The 16,830-nt window shown below is 38.8% G+C and overlaps 1 protein-coding gene and 2 non-coding genes across 3 annotated transcripts in view; 1 reads left to right on the top strand and 2 right to left on the bottom strand.

The window, feature by feature from the left end:
• The window catches only part of VAMP7 (vesicle associated membrane protein 7), a 1,102,798-nt gene that overhangs the window by 114,809 nt on the left and 971,159 nt on the right, over nt 1–16,830 (bottom strand). The window lies entirely within an intron of this gene.
• Nucleotides 6,796–6,924, bottom strand: LOC125999849 (small nucleolar RNA SNORA51). The gene has a single exon (XR_007492313.1). It is a non-coding gene; the product is annotated as a small nucleolar RNA SNORA51 (small nucleolar RNA).
• LOC125999825 (small nucleolar RNA SNORA51) lies at nt 7,094–7,222 on the top strand. Its single transcript, XR_007492291.1, has one exon. It is a non-coding gene; the product is annotated as a small nucleolar RNA SNORA51 (small nucleolar RNA).

Below are 16,830 nucleotides of genomic sequence, written 5' to 3'. Positions count from 1 at the left end.
TTTCCTCTTAGATATTCTTTTTTTAAGGTTTTTTTTTTTTTTTTTTTGGTTTTGGGTCACACCTGGCAGTGCTCAGAGGTTACTCCTGGCTCCACGCACAGAAATCGCTCCTGGCAGACTCAGGGGACCATATGGGATGCCAGGATTTGAACCAATGACCTTCTGCATGAAAGCAGTTTAAACGCCTTACCCCCATGCTATCTCTCCGGCCCCCCTCTTAGATATTCTTGATTTTTAAAAAAAATTACTTTAGGTTAATCAAAAATGGGGAGTCAACTCTGCAATTGCTCACCAATTGTCTCTAAGCATCCCCAGTTTACTTACCTCTAATTCAGTCCCAAAACTCTCACCAGATCAAAACATTGATCCTAAATGAACTGTAACACATTCTGGTCTCAGAACTCACTTGAGATGGTGGAGATCTGGGTCTAGGGTGAATTGCTCCACTATAACAATCTAATTAAATTTTTAACCTCCTTGAAAGCAAAGAAAAATAACATCAAAATAACAACCACTGGGTAATTTTCCATCTCCAAGACCATGCTGACGTTGCAAACTATATTATGTGTTTGTTTCTTTAACTCTGCTGTTACTTCTTTTCCTTTCTCTGAACCACATGCCAATTTCTTTCCTTGACCCCATCAATGACCCTCCTTCCTCAATTTCCCCCTTCACAACCCTATGCTCCCCTCCATCTCTCCTCTTCTCTTCCTTCATCGTGCCTCAACCCTTTTCTCAGTGACTCGATCAACCCTGGCTGAAACTTCATGTCTTTGCTCTGTGTGGTGAGTGGCTAGGGTAGAAATCTATTGTGCATTCACATTTCCTTCTCCAGATTCCCTTCTTTTTTATAGGTCTCTCCGAAGCAAAAACCAAACTTGTTCATTACTCCTCTAATCTCATTCATGTTGCTCAAGGGTTCAAATATCTGCTCTCTTGACTTTGCTTGGAAAGATAACCACATAATCCTTGTTTCTAATACTCTCTCTGAGGAATAAACATTGCATCTATTTTAAAGCATACATACATGGTACAAAAGGAGAAAGATTTTCTGGTTTGTTTGGAGGGCACACCTGGCTGTGTACAGGGCTTAATCCTAGTTCTACACTCAGGGATTATTCCTAAAGGTCTTGCGGGACTGTATGGGGGTACCAATGATGGATCTTGAGTAACTCACGTGCTATGCAAGATCCCTACCCACTGCCCCCATGAGTATAAAGTTTATGCTCAAAATATACCAGCAAGCAATTCCTGAAATTGTTCCTGAGTGAAGCTTTCAACTCAATTGACAGCTTTATAACTCAATCTTACTCATCATTAATACATGATTCTATATGACTTGATGATACATTGTCTATTCTTCAGGACATAAAATTGACAATTACAAAATCCATCAATTATGACTCATAAAGGGAATCCATTGCAGTGATTCCTTCCTTCCTTCCTTCCTTCCTTCCTTCCTTCCTTCCTTCCTTCCTTCCTTCCTTCCTTCCTTCCTTCCTTCCTTCCGTCCTTCCTTCCTTCCGTCCTTCCTTCCTTCCGTCCTTCCTTCCATCCTTCCTTCTGTCCTTCCTGTTTTATGGCCACATCCAGTGATGCTAAGAGGCTACTCCTTGCTCTGCATTCAGAAATTGTTCCTGTCAGGCTCATGGGATCATGTGGAATGTCAGAGGTAGAACTCATATTGGCCACATGCAAGGCAAACACCCTACCAACTGTGCTATCACGTCAGCCCCTCTGTGGCTTTTCTTTGCTGTCTTTCTGAGATTCTTTCTAATCAGGGGTCTCAAACTCAATTTACCTGGGGGCTGCAAAAGGCAAAGTCGGGGTGATCCTTGAGTGCAAAGTTAGTAGTAAGCCTTGAACATTGGGGGGGGTGTGACCCAAACAACTAAAACAAAACAAAACAAAAAGATTCCTCTAGGGCAGGGCCACAAAATGTTGTACAGAGGGCTGTTTGCGGCCCGCTGACAGCGAGTTTGAGACTAGCACAGTCATGCATTCTATTTCAGAGAGAGAGAAAAATAGGCTAAACACATGCTTTGCCTGAGGCATACAGGGCATGCAGGAGGCACAAGTTTGACTCCCCACACTGCATATATCTCCTGAGCATCACTGGGAGAGACCCCTAAGCACAGAGCCAGGCATGGTCCCAGAATACCACTGAGTCCAAACTTCCCTCAAAATTATAGAGGGTCTGGAGAGATTGTAGGGCATTTGTAGGAGTAGGGCATTTTTCTTCCACGTGGTTAACCCAGGTTCGATCCCCAGTACCCTTCCACATGGTCCCCTGAGCACCTCCAGGAGTGATTCCTGAGTGCAGAGGCAGGAGTAACCTGAGAGCATCGCCAGGTGTCTCTCCCACAGAACAGAAAAAGAAAATAAATCCTTAAAAGTTCATAACCTCCTTGAAACAAATTATTAGAAAGAGCCTTCAATATTTAATGGAAGGTAGGAGAAATCTAAAAGAGACTAATCCTTACAAGGGCAGAAATGTTTGTAAGAACAAAAACAGACACCTGAAGTTTGCTTTCCTCTGCTGTCTCCAATAACACAACAGTCTCGAGCTCTCAATATTAAGTACAAGTTCTGCTCTGCATACCAGCCACTGTCCTGTGGAAATCTTAATTGAGGACACCACACCATCAAGAGAATAACTTAGTGCAAGGAGTACAAAAAGATACAGAAGAGTGGCCTGAACTTCTCCAGCAACTTTATCTCACCACCACATCACAGCAGGGGTTCCTCTATCTTATTTCCCACTGTACTCATGTATAAGGAGGGGGTATCTCTTTCTTCCCACAGACACCACTGAACCTTCACCTCTTGGCACACTGTCCTATCTTGAACTCAAAAAATTCTCCCACACTATGATCATTTTAATTTGCCAATACAGACTTCAACTCTCCCAACACTCTCTTACAACCTGGGAGCTGGGTTTTACTGGGGTCGTGGGGTATCCCTTTGGGAAGTATTAAATCTTTACATTCCAAGTGAAAAGACCCTTAACTTGTTATTTCACACCCTAACTGCCTCATAACTTTTCCACATAGAATCCTTGGAGGACAAGGACGAGGACGAAGAGGACGAAGAGGACGAGGACGAAGAGGAAGAGGAAGAGGAGGAAGAGGAAGAGGAGGAAGAGGAAGAGGAGGAAGAGGAAGAGGAGGAAGACGAAGAGGAGGAAGACGAAGAGGAGGAAGACGAAGAGGAGGAAGACGAAGAGGAGGAGGAGGAGGAGGAAGGGAAGGAGGAGGAGGGGAAGGAGGAGGAGGGAAGGAGGAGGAGGGGAAGGAGGAGGAAGGGAAGGAGGAGGGAAGGAAGGAAGGAGGGGAGGAGGAGGGAGGAGGAGGAGGAAGGAGGAGGAGAAAGGAGGAGGAGGGAAGGAGAAGAGGAAGAGGAAGAGGAGAGAGGGAAGGAGGAGGAGGAAGAAGAGGAGGAGGAAGGAGGAGGAGGAAGAGGGAAGAGGAGGAGGAAAGGAGGAGGAGGAAGAGGAGGAGGAGGAGGAAGAGGAGGAGGAGGAGGAGGAGGTGGTGGTGGATGATGAGAGCGAGTCGATGTCAGATCTGGAAGAGGACTCAACGTCTGAAACTTCTTCTACCTCCTCCGAGATTTCTTACGAAAAGCAACAAATATACACCTCTGTAGCACTCAGTGACCTGAAGATACTCTTCAGACGGGTAGAATCTAGTCCATAATGGTGGATGGAGCCCTCTCTAACGGTAGGAGCACTCTTTGCTCATTTGTCATTTTACTACTCCAGTAATAGCATACTGCTTATAAACTTGCTGCAATTCAAGTAAAATTTTAATTATGCCTAAATGTTGCTTAACTCAAACCCCTTATCATCTGCACTTATTTTCTATTCTCTTTCCCCGCAATTCAATGCCGCCTTTTGCCTTTTTTCTTGACCAAGGCCCTATTTCACTTATCATAAGATAACAGTGCATCTCCAATGCATCAATAATTTTATCTTGGAATTTGATACCTGCAGTAAATTTCACCAATGCAAATAAATATACAAACAAATTATCAGAGAATTCATGCTGGGAGCTGTCAGATTTCTTACCTTTGAAAGTCTCCTTATAACTAGACTTATATCTTGACTCTTCAATCTATACTCCAAGCTCAGTGCTCATACTCTTTTCTCTTTAATATTAAAGAGTCCTTTGGTGCCCTATACTTGCTTCAACCTCCATATACAGATTGAAGGATTTGTGCCCCTGCTCTGTAGACTTATTTCTATACTGGCTAATTTCACCAACTGATTGTAGCCTCGGCCACGTAACATTCCCAGATAATTGCTCCTGATAAACTAAATTCAGTATCAAGACGGGCATTACCTACAATTTGGGCCTAAAATTAATAGTTAAGCTCCAGTATTCAAAAACATTAGACTTAATTTAAGTACCTCACTCTTTCTTCGAATGAAACTAAAGTAATCATGGTCCACTTTATTTTTCCCAAATGTCCGTTTAACAAAACTTCTGACTACACATAACCACCCACTTTCTCTATTCCATGGAAAGATGATATCCCCTGGTCATTATCACACAGAATAGGACAACATAAGCTAGATATGCCATTCATTTTTGATGAGCCTGTTATTTTCTGCCTAAAATTCTTTGCTGACAACATAGAGGTTGACCATAATTTTTCTTTGCACACAATACCATTCAGGTTTGTTAACACTATCCTGACTCCAGTACACTACATGACCTCTCAAATGCAATTCATATTGCTGTTTAAAAATTATTTGGGGGCTATACCCAGTAGGGCTCAGTACCCAGTACTCTTGCCTTTGAGCTAGGGATCACTTCTGGCAGGTTCTTGGGACCATAAAGGGTGGTGAGATCCAAGTTGAGTCACCATGTGAAATGTAAACTCCCTACCAGTGGTACCAAGTTCCATTGCTCCAGCCCCACTTCCCATTATTCTAAGCCAACGTCTCTGATACCTGCCACAGCAATTGCTATTAGAGAGGCATTTGGTGGTTAAAATGAGTGAGGCAAATATACAGCCATTCAAGCATGGGGCTCTGTTATCCTTGTCTTACCCAGGCTTTCAATGTCTCCAACCTAATTGGCATGTAACCTGCATTCTTATTTACATGATACTCAACCTGGTCTTTCCCACTTTTGAAATTAAATTTCTATGATGGAAAGCCTATTTCTATCCTTGTTCATAGTAGAACAAAAATAGATGGTTGAGTCTCCTTGCTTCTTTTCATTGGGATTCTGACAGGAATAACTGGCTCTGCCATGCCCATCCAGGCTTGGAATTTAGCCCGAACACTACTGAAGAAAATTAAAGCCATAACTATGTCCATGGCAGCCATTCAGTGAAAACTAAACTTGACTGACAGCTAAAATTAGAAGCCATCAATTTATAAATTAGAAAGACTTTCAGTGGATCCTTAGCCAATCAAGGGGAAACTTGTGCATTTCTCTGGTATGAATAGTGGTGCTTTGTGTTGATAAGTTTGAAATAGTTGTTGATTGCCTAGGACAGATTAGAAATAGAATTACCACTTAACTGATACCAACTCTTGAGTTCCCAAATTGTGCAGTTGGAAATTAAACATCTGATCTTGGTGTAGAAGGCTGATACTTTTCCTACTACTTTAAACTGACATTCTCCTGTTGCAAATGTTTGTTTATTGACTGCTAAAATGTCTTGTTTCTTTCATCCAACTGATGAACCAACAGATATGTTGTACAGCTCAACAACGGATGATGCTGAAGTTCCATTCCTGATATTCTTCTCTCCAGACCTCTCATTTAGGACCATCTCTACATCCCAATGTCATCAGGAAGCAGATACAGAAACTAGATCACTTCCCCAATTCTGAACCTAAATTACAAAAGAAGGTAGAGGAAATAATTCAAGAAAAGACCCATCCAGCCTCTAGTCTTAAGGATTTATTTAGCTCAACTAGCCTGTCATTGTAGACCAAATCAACAGACTTCCCTGCACAGATAATCCCCCATGTAATGCCTCAAAAATATACATTGTAAAATTGCACACTTGTTCAGAATATGGCATTTGCCACCTGGAGAGAAAGTTTTGTTGGTAGTAACTTAGTTTTTTTAAATGTTTCTTGAACTTTATATATGGAGAAATATGCTGCCCAGGCAAATCCTCAACACCCATTCTTTTGTGACAACATTTGCCTATGTTCTTGTGCCTTCAGATTTGTATTGAATAAACTTTCATTTAATCACTCGTTGACTCAATTATTTTATTTATCTGCTTGATCTTGTAACTGATCTATCAGACCTCATTTATGATCTGCCCTGCTACACCTTGGTTGGTACTGCAGGGTATCATGTTAAGGTAAATAAGCTAGAGTGAGGACAAATACAAGAAAATCTCCTTCATCTGTGATACAGAGAGAAAGAAAAGAAGTGAACAGACATTATTAAATGATGACAAACCCTTGGCCTTTGACTTCAAACCTGAGATTACCAAGTAATGATTGAGTGGTTGGTGGGGAAAAAGAGGTGTATTAGAACTGATAAAAGACCAGTGGTAGAGGGACCTGGGCACCTTGTTAGTAGTGAAGTTGTAGTAACTTTGTAAATCAAAACCATAAACATCAGTATGAAAATGATCTTTTTCTAAACAACAATAAAAGCTTGAAGTGAAATGAAAAATTAGGACTGAATATTCCTCATTGATGGTGGGAAGGTTGCACTGGTGAAGGGTGGTGTACATTTAGTGACGGGAACCCAGCTATGAATATTTTTGTAACTACAGTGTGTAAATAAAAATCATTAATAAAAGAATTTAATTTTTTGTCCCCCAGTTCACAATACAGACCAGGCAAAGGGCCTGTGTTGAGGTGTATATGGGGTGCACTTACTGTACCTCCTCTATACAGTCAGTGTAAAGAACACAGCCTGTGGTAAGAATTGGGGGGCCTCTTCTTTTCTTTGGTTTTTTAATATATATTTTTATATATAGGATTTTTATATATAAGCCTTATCTTTTATATATCAAGCCTTTTCTTTGTTTGATTTTTAATATATATTTTTATATATAGGATTATATATATATTAAAAATCCAAAAAAAAAAGAAAAGAAAATATAAGGCCTCCCAATTTTTACCACAGGCTGTGTTCTTTACACTGTATAGAAAAAGGAGGTACAGTAAATGCACCCCATATACACCTCAACACAGGCCCTTTGCCTGGTCTGTATTGTGAATTGGGGGACAAAAAAACAAAAACAAAACATTTGTGTAATGATTATCAGAGACAAAATAGAGGATTGGAGGGTCCAACTCCTGACATGAAGCTTACCACAGGGATTGTTTAGTGCAGTCACAGAAATAATTACATTGAGAACTATCATAACAAAATGTGACTGAATGAGGGAAGTAGAAAGCCTGTCTAGAGTACAGGCCGGTGTGGGGTGGGGAGGAAGGACACTTGGGATATTGGTCATGGGAATGTTGCACTGGTGAAGGATTATATATAAAACTCAAAAAAATAAAATAACTTAAACTATTTTTAATACCAAAAAATTAGGAAGGCAAAAAGATTTGAAATTTACAACAGAGGCTGGATGTTAAGAGGGAACTTACAGAGAGTGGAGAGGGATCTTGACACTTTGGTGGTGCATATAGCAGTATTGCTGGTGGGGGGGTGTCTTTCAAGGTTCTCTAAATTACAAAGAATTGATCGAGACACAGGTAAAATGTAAAGCTAATTAATAGTTTTATTTGAAAGCATAAAGTACTCTAAAACCAAGTGAGCCAAGCACAGAGTGGCTTAGGAGCTCAAAGCTGTATTTCAGGGTCTTTTTATTATAGCCTAAAGTTACTTATCACAGGAATTTGTTGAGTAGTTAGAGATCTTGTTGGAGCATGATGGATGCAAAAAAATTGTTGGAGACACATGGTGGGTCATAATTGGTGTGGAACAATATTCACAGGGGCTATTGGTGGTCTGTTTCAGTTCCTTCTGACTTGGACATCACTGAGTGTCCAGGAGGGATGTGTGTGACCCAGCCACAGCCAGCTGACACAGCCTGGGCTGATGTTTGGCTTTTTTTCATTATCTTTGTTCCCTATCTAATCTGTCTACATCATTATATGCAACATTATATGCAGCAACATTATATGCCTGAAATGGGACTACTAACAAACACTGAAAGTGGTGTTTATTTTAAGATTTTTGTTTAGAAATTAACTCTAACCTCCTGTATGAGCTTGGAAGCAGTTTATTCTCTTGAGACTCCAGTAAGTCACTCAGCACAGTTTACATCTAGATCTCAAATCTATAATATCCAAACAGATAATATAGTCAAATGAAATGGACTTCTGATCTATCATTTTATTAGTTTCCTAGATCAAACAGGTGCATGGAGGATTCATACACCAACAAGCGATTCTCAGCAGCAGAATAGCTGAAACTTCAACACAATTCTGACACTATCTACCCAGAGGTAGAGTCAGATTACACAGATTAAGAGCTCAGTGTCCCAAGATTGCCAGGTAATTCTTAGGTTAGCCACAAGCACAAGGTAAACCCATGATTCTGAGATATATGAGTTCATTCTGACCTCAGTTTTCAGATGAGCTTTGCAAGCCCAAATTATTGTCTATTCCTAATCAAGAGATTATAAAACCAAGAACATTCTCCTTAGGTTCGAATAATTGCTAGAAAAACACACAGAACTCAGGCAAGGCTCTCATTCAATCACTGATTACTAAAGAATAACCAGATAGAAGAGATGCATAGGGCAGTTTGGGATAGAGATAGGGAGCTCCCATGTTCTCTGCAGGTGTGACATTAACCCCAAATCTACACCTATGCACTAACCCCCAAAGTTATCTTCAGTCTCCTCATCTTAAGTGTTTATGGTTGCTTCATTACAGAGGTCATTAATTAATTGTTCAATAGAAATTGAATAAACACCTGCAAGCCCTCTCCCCTTCCTGGATGTGTGTGGCAGAGGAGTTCTACTCTCCCTCTCTTCAGAAAAAATAGAAACCTAGATACCAGCTCTAGATACCAGCTATATACCAGCTTTGCCATAATACCAGCTTTTGTCCTTGATTGTTCCCCAAAACTTACCTCATTAATATAAGAGATCCCTTTAACACTCTGAACAGTTAGGGAATTCTAAGGTTTTTATAGGATTTTTCTGTCAGGAAATGTGGATGAAGATTCATATGTGAGCTAAAGAGATAGTCCAGTGAGTAAGGCATTTGTCTTGCAAGTTGTCAACCAGGATTTTATCTTTGTCACACTATAGGAATCCCGTAGCCCTGTCAAGAATCACAGTAAGTTTCAAATACCACCAGAGATGGCCCCAAACCAAGAATAAAATAAAATGAGGGGATATATCAATGAGGGATCAGCATGAAGTTCTGTATGGGTATAGTCTGGCTATATATAAGGGGAGGGAGAGAGCTCCCCTCTCTCTAGTAGTATTCCTGTTTCATATATTCCATAGTGATGCACTACTAAGGGGATGTAAAGCTTTAATTTTTTACTTCTTAATTAGTAATCACAAGAAATGCGGAAAATAACATTGAATTTATTGCTCCTAAGGTCATCGTTAATCAGTAGGCTTTGAATCAAGGGCTCCTTTAAACACCCCACCACAGTTGGCTTGGCTACAGAAAGAAAGACATGACAAACTTGCTCCCTTAATAGCATGACATTGATTTCTCAAACAACCATCTCAATAAAAATTTTACTAATCTCAAATGCTCCCAATTCCGTGTGGTAATTATTTTCCATATTCTTTATTTCAAGTTTGTTGTTAGAATGTCTAATATTAGTTTCTACTTTCTTCCAAAGCATAATATTACAAAGAAATAGTGCCATGTGTAATGTAAAGGAAATGTAATAAATGTTTCCAAGGTTTGAATCTGACAGAAACTGACAGAATCAGAGAGAGAGTTGATATAAGTCTGAATAGGAAGCTATGGAGTATTTCTCTCTTCTCCAGCAAAGAAACAAACTCTCCCTGGATATATGTCAATATATTTATTGATGGGGAAATTTATTTGCCCAACTTCTACTGTTTAACTCGAATGTGTTGATTGCTAGAACAATGAAACTACAAGTAGAACATCAACCTTTTTTTGTAATAATAGATTTAGGATCATTATAATCAGACATAATTCTCTGAGGTCTGTCAGTTACTTCATAGTAAAAATAGATAAATAAAAAACTTACCACCCTGTATCTTTTACATTATTAATTTTTAGGTTTTGAGGCCACACCTGGAAGTTCTCAAGAGTTCTTGCCTTCTCTGTGCTAAATAATGCTCTCTGGCAGTACTTGGAATGATTATATTTAGTGCTGGGACTAAACCAGTGTGGCTGCATGTAAGGCGAGGTAAATGCCTTACCACCTTCTCCATCATTCTGGTCCCTTTTAAAGTTCTACTTTCATTTTCTGGTACTGTGCAATACACAAACAATTAAAAATAGAAATATCAAATGATTCACCAATTGTTTATTTTGTATGTTTGTTCAAAGAAAATGAAAACAATTTTAAACAATATGTGCACCTCTCTGTTTCTTGCCCATTATTTATTATAATAAAATGGAAACAATCTAAATATCGATGGATGAATGGCTAACAAAGTGGCGATGTGTAAAGTTATGAGCTGTGTAATGTCTGGCATTTCTGAGAAATATATAATTAATCGATTTTGTTACTGAATGAATGTGATTACATGAACCTAGAATGCGTAGCCTACTACAACCTAGGCTATATGAGATCATATATTTGGAGCTCTGCAGTATGTGACCAAAATAATAAGTGATACCTGCATTGTTAAGTAATGTTATTCAGTTATTTAAAAGATTAAATTTTGGGGCCTGAGTGATACAGTGATAGTATTTGCATTGCACGCTACTGAGCATGTTCAGTCCCCGACACCCCATATGGTCTCCTGAGCACTGCAAAAGTAATTCCTGTGCTTAGCAGAGCAGTAAGCACCAGTGGGTATGGCCCCAAACCAAAAATATGAAATCCTACCTTTTGCAACAGCATAAATATCTTGATGTTATCATAAATGAATGTTTAGAGAAATAAGTCAAAGAGAGAAGACTATCCTATTTATGATCTTACTTGAATGTAGTTCATTGGTAGAGTGATAGAGTAAGTACATACTTCACATGTATGGGGCTCCTGAGTTGGATATGCAACCTCCAAATAAATAAATGAGCAACTATGGGACAGAGAGACAATACAGCAGTTAGACTAATTATATTCTATCCCCAGCACTTCATATGGTCCTTGAGCCAGCCAGGAATGATCCCTGAGCTCAGAGCTATGTCTAAGACAAAACAAAATAAACAAAAACGGAATCCAATTCATAGATACAGAGAACTAATTGATAGCTCCAAAGGTGAGTACTACAGGATAGGCAACAGGATTTAAGGAGGTCAAAAGGTACATAGTCCCAGTTATAAAATAACTAAGTCGGGGTGGGAAGATATCTCAAGGAGTTAGTGTGCATGCTCTGTATGTTAGAAGCCAGGCTTAATTACCAGCACTGCAGGTACCTCGAGCCCCTCTGGGAGTGGCTTCTAACTACCCATTCAGGAGTAATCATGTGAACTGACATATGTGGCCCCTAGACCAAAATAAATTACAGGAGTGTAATCTAGCAGAGTATGTATAGTTAATAATGCTGCATTGCATCTTAGAAAGTTGCTAAGAGGATATATCTTTGAACCACACCCAGTGGTGCTCAGGGCTTATTTCTGGCTCTTCATTATGCAATTATTCCTGCTGGGCTCTGGATCATATGTGGTGCAGGGGATTGAACTCAAATCGGTCACATGCAAGACAAGCACCTTATCATTTTGGTCCTAAGACAGTACATTTTAAACTTCCTCATAAAAAGAAAAAAAGAAGTCAATTCCACCAAAGATCAACAAACCTAAAAACCTAATCATTCATTAGGAAACAGATATAATTGTGTCTCAACCTTATTCTGTGCACAAAAATAAAAGTGAAAAGCAAACACTTAAAAGGCATAAGATTCAGATGGTAATATCTTCATGACCTTATAATAATTATTTCTTCAATAAGTCTTTAAGCATGTCATGTGTAAGAAAAATATGTACTTATTCAACTAAATTTTCATAAAAATTTATTCACCAGGACCAGAGAGATAGTTATATGAACTGAGCAATACTTTAGTGTTCAGGAGCCCAGATTTCATCCTTAGCATTGCATGGTCCACCAAGTATCTCCAGGAGTGACCTTCGTAAGCCCTAGGGCTCCAAGCACTAAGCTGGGAGTAGTTCCTAAGTACTGCTGCGTACTGACCCCATACTAAACAGGTGAAAATTTAAACTAAAACAACATATTCACTGATCAAAAACATAAAATAAAAGAAAAAATTACTGGGAAAGGCAGTATAATAAAAGACAGTATAATAAAAAATACTGGGGAAGCACGCACTCTCAAAGCATTGATTTCATTTTCGAGAATAGGAGCATATACCTGGCAGTGCTCAGGGACTGCTATCAGTTCAGGGGTGACACTCTTATGGGGACCATGTATTTCCAGGGATCTATCCTAGGGTTCCCACTTGCAAAGCATGTGCTCCAGAACCTTGAGCTATCTCCCAGTTCTGAGTTTTCATTATATATAAAGAATCTCTACGAAAGAAAAAATGACAGAATTAAAATATAAATCCATTGAATGTGGTATTTTAAAGGAAAACTACTCAATATCTCATAAACATAAAAAGTTGATCAACCTCGGGGGCAGAAGCAATAAAACAGTTATAGAGCATTTGCCTTGCACCTGGCCAAACCCGGATATATCTGGGTCCGATCCCTGGCATTCCATATGGTTCTTTTTTTTTGGGGGGGGGGGGGGTTTAGGCCACACCCGGCAGTGCTCAGGGGTTACTCCTGGCTGTCTGCTCAGAAATAGCTCCTGGCAGGCACGGGGGACCATATGGGACACCGGGATTCGAACCAACCACCTTTGGTCCTGGATCGGCTGCTTGCAAGGCAAACGCCGCTGTGCTATCTCTCCAGGCCCCCATATGGTTCTTCAAGCCTTCCAGGCATGATTCTGAGCACACTGCCAGGAGTTACTCCTGTGCACAGCCTGGTAGGGCCACCTAAATAAGTAAATAAATAAATAAGATGTCATTGTTTCATAAAAATAATAAAGGTGATAACACAGTTGGGAGGGCGTTTACCTTGCACGGCCGACTCAGGCTCGATCACCAGCATCCCATATGGTCAGTCTCCTGAGCCTGCCGGGAGTAAATTCTGAGCGTAGAGCCAGGAGTAACCCCACAATCGGCTGTGCACGCCCCGAAAAAGTTGATCAACCTCAAGATTAATCAGGCAACTAATAAACAAATTAAGATAACATTTAATACTAATAAGAAGCAAACTTTTGAAAACATGTTTTTATTGTTGTTTAGCTATTGTTGCAATAGATTTAAAGTTCAAGCATTTCACGTACATATTTCCTTATCTTCACCAAAATGCACAAGAACCACTGACTGTCCTTGTGTCACTTCTAGTCTGCCTCTTCCCCGTCAAGTGCCTACCCCACTGCTTGCTAACTTTAGATTTTTAGTGAAAGGCCAAGGATTTATTATTATTCAATATGGTCTATTCCCTTGTTTATCTACATACCTCTAATGAGTGAGATAACATGGCGTTTTTCCTTTTCTTCTGACTTATATCAATAATGACTATGCCTTCCAGTTCCATTTAAAGTGCAGTGATGTGACTTTATGCACATAGTCACATAGAATTTTATTGTGTGTATACTATATGTGTGTGATCATGTGTATATATAAAACTTTCTTTATTCATTCATCTGTCATTGAACATTGGGTTGCTTTTATATCCTGGATATTGTATTTAGCATTGCAATAAACACAAGTTAGCACTTATCTTTGCAAATTAATGCTTTTGTGTTTGGATAGATGCCAAGAAGTGGATGGTATGGAAGTGGTATTTCTTTTTATTGCAGAAGGGAGGGGTGGGGAGTGGAATCTCTATGCTCTTTTCCACAGTGGCTGAACCAGATAACATTCCCACCCAAAGTAAATTAGGGTTACATTTCCTAGCACATCCTCCATACATTTCTTATTGCCAGACTTCTTTGTAAGTGCAGATTTCACTAGTGTGCGATGATATATTACTGATCCTTTAATCTGCATTTCCTAATAAAAAGCGATAATGATCACTGTTTTATATGTCTTCTGAATATTGTATGATTTTCTTTACAAAAATATCTTTTTATATCCCTCCCTACTTTTTCTAAATATATTTTATTATGGTAATATGGTTTTCAACAGTCTCTGTATTTATTGTGTTTTACACAGTGTCACTGTAGGAATGATTTTACGAAGATTTTGTTGAGGATTTTTACATGTATGTTCATCATGGGTATCCCTTTCTGTAATTTTACTTTTTAGTTACATCTTGGTTATTAGGATAATCTTGGCTTCATAGAAGGTCATTAAAATGGAAAAAGTTCCTGTTTCTCTGAACTTGAAGAATATAGTTAACAAGTCTTTGAATGCTTGATAGAACTCACTAGTGATCTGGATTTCTGTTCATGGGAGATATTTAATCACTGTTTCAATTTTTTTTTACCAGCGATTAATCTCTGCAGATTTGCTACTTTCTTCTGATTCAGTCTTGGTAGGCTGCATGATGCTGAAAATTATTTTTTATTCTGATATTTATTTTCTTTATTCTCATTTATATTGTGATATTTTTATTCTTCTTTGAATAAAAATATTCCTTTTTAACCTATTAGTTGTTTAACAGTATGTTGTTCCATTTCCAAACATTTCCCTGTATTTCTTTTTTTAGCTAACTTTTACTTTTATGTTATTGTGGTGTGAGAGGTATTTGATATGATTTCTATTTTGACCATGACTTTACAGATAGTCTGTGTGTTCTACTGTGTATCTATAGATAGTTCCAGTTATCCTCAAGTATATTTCATATTCACTGGAGAAAAACATATATTTATTTTGGGGAGGGAAAAAGGGGCCTGGGCATGTCTATTGATCCGAGTTCTTCCACTTATTTACATTTAGCGCTCTTGTTCCTACATTGATATTCTATCTGCTTGAACCATCCAATGATTACAGCGGGATGTTAAAATGTCCCATTACAACAGTGTTGCTGTCAATATATATCCTCAACCCAATTAGCACTTGTTTCATGAGCATTGTTTTTCCTTGGTTTGGTGAATATATATTGAGAAGAGTAGACTTCATGTAATCTATTGACCTTTTAATAAGTATGTAATTGCCTTCTTTATCTTGAATGCTATTCGTCTGATAAAAGTCTGACTACCCCTGCTCTTTCAAGTTTACGATTATCCAGTATGATATTTTTCACCATCAGTTTACTCTGATCCTGTTTCTTGTGAGAGTTCGTGTATCTCTTTTCTGCAGCAGAAGGCTAGATTTTGTTTCCTGATTCATACAGCCACTCTGTGCATTATGATGGGAGAATTCAGTTCATTGATAATGAGAGAAATCACTGATAGGAGCAATCTGTTACCATTTTTTCTATGAGTATGAAGTATACTACTTTTCATTTTACCTTTTTTCTATTTTTTTATGTTTTCATTTACTATTTGATTTTTATAGGAAGCTATTTAGCATTTCTTCCACAGCTTGATTAGATGCAACAATTGCTTTTATTGTTTTGAAAACATTTTTATCACTCCCTCAAATCTGAGTATCAACCTTAAAGGGTATTGTTTTCATCACTGCTCAGGTTTGTTAAAAGGTATTTTTTTTTACTTTTTTGGTTTTAGGGTCACACCCGGCAGCATTCAGGGGTTATTCCAGGCTCTACCCTCAGAAATCATTCCTGACAGGCTCAGGGTACCATATGGGATGCTGGGATTCGAACCACCGTCCTTTTGCATGCAAATTGTTAAAAGATTTTAACCAACAACCTCAAATCACATAAATGCAACCAAGGTCATTTTGGGCTTAAAAATTAAATATGGAAAATTTTGTAGTAAGACCTGAAACTAGAATGCTAGTACTGGAATTTGCGCCCTTAGATGAGATCCTGCAGAATGAGGATAAGCTGTTGGTGAACTGGAATGTGAGTCCTCACTGGATAAACATTTGTCAGCCTGTGTTCCCAGACCTGATACTGTGATAGATATTTATATTTGAGCCACCCTTTTTATATTATTTTTGATAAAACCATCTGAACTACGACACCAAACCAGGAGAGGCCTCCTTAGTAATTGAAACAAACAGATGGAATTTAGAGTCTCAGTTTAATAAATCTATACCACTAAATTTAGTCTAATTCAACTGTAAATTTCCTCCACTTCTTTTTGTGTTACTCCTGGGGTCTGCAGGCAAAGTAGTTGATCCAGCTGTTTGAGCTTTCTACCCAGTCCCCCCTTCCAACTTTCTTATCTCACCCTAAAGAAATTACTTTCTAATGAAATCCTCAGGATTTTGTATATATGGATTTTTTTCCCTTTGGGTTTTGGACCACACCCAAAGGAGCATAGGCATTACCCCTGGCTCTGCACTCAATATTCACTCCTGCAGGCTTAAGGGATGCCAGAGATGGAACCTAGATTGGCCGCATGCAAGGCAAAAACTCTGTATTATATGCTCCAGCCCCATGTTTTATCTTTTAGTGAATTTCTTTTTAGTGAATTGTGTTCCTTACAAGGGTCATAGTTTACCTCACACTTTTATCTGTGGAAATTTGAAGTTTGTTGTGGATATGTTTTGAGAGGAAAGAATAATAGTTTTGTAGTTTTTCAAATGCATCAACAATGCCCTATAGGACTATTACACCAGGTGACATTC

Source organism: Suncus etruscus, chromosome X, assembly GCF_024139225.1.
Source record: "Suncus etruscus isolate mSunEtr1 chromosome X, mSunEtr1.pri.cur, whole genome shotgun sequence".
NCBI lineage: Eukaryota > Metazoa > Chordata > Mammalia > Eulipotyphla > Soricidae > Suncus > Suncus etruscus.
The sequence above is the reverse complement of the archived record's forward strand: the minus strand, read 5'-3'. Positions and strand labels throughout refer to the sequence as shown.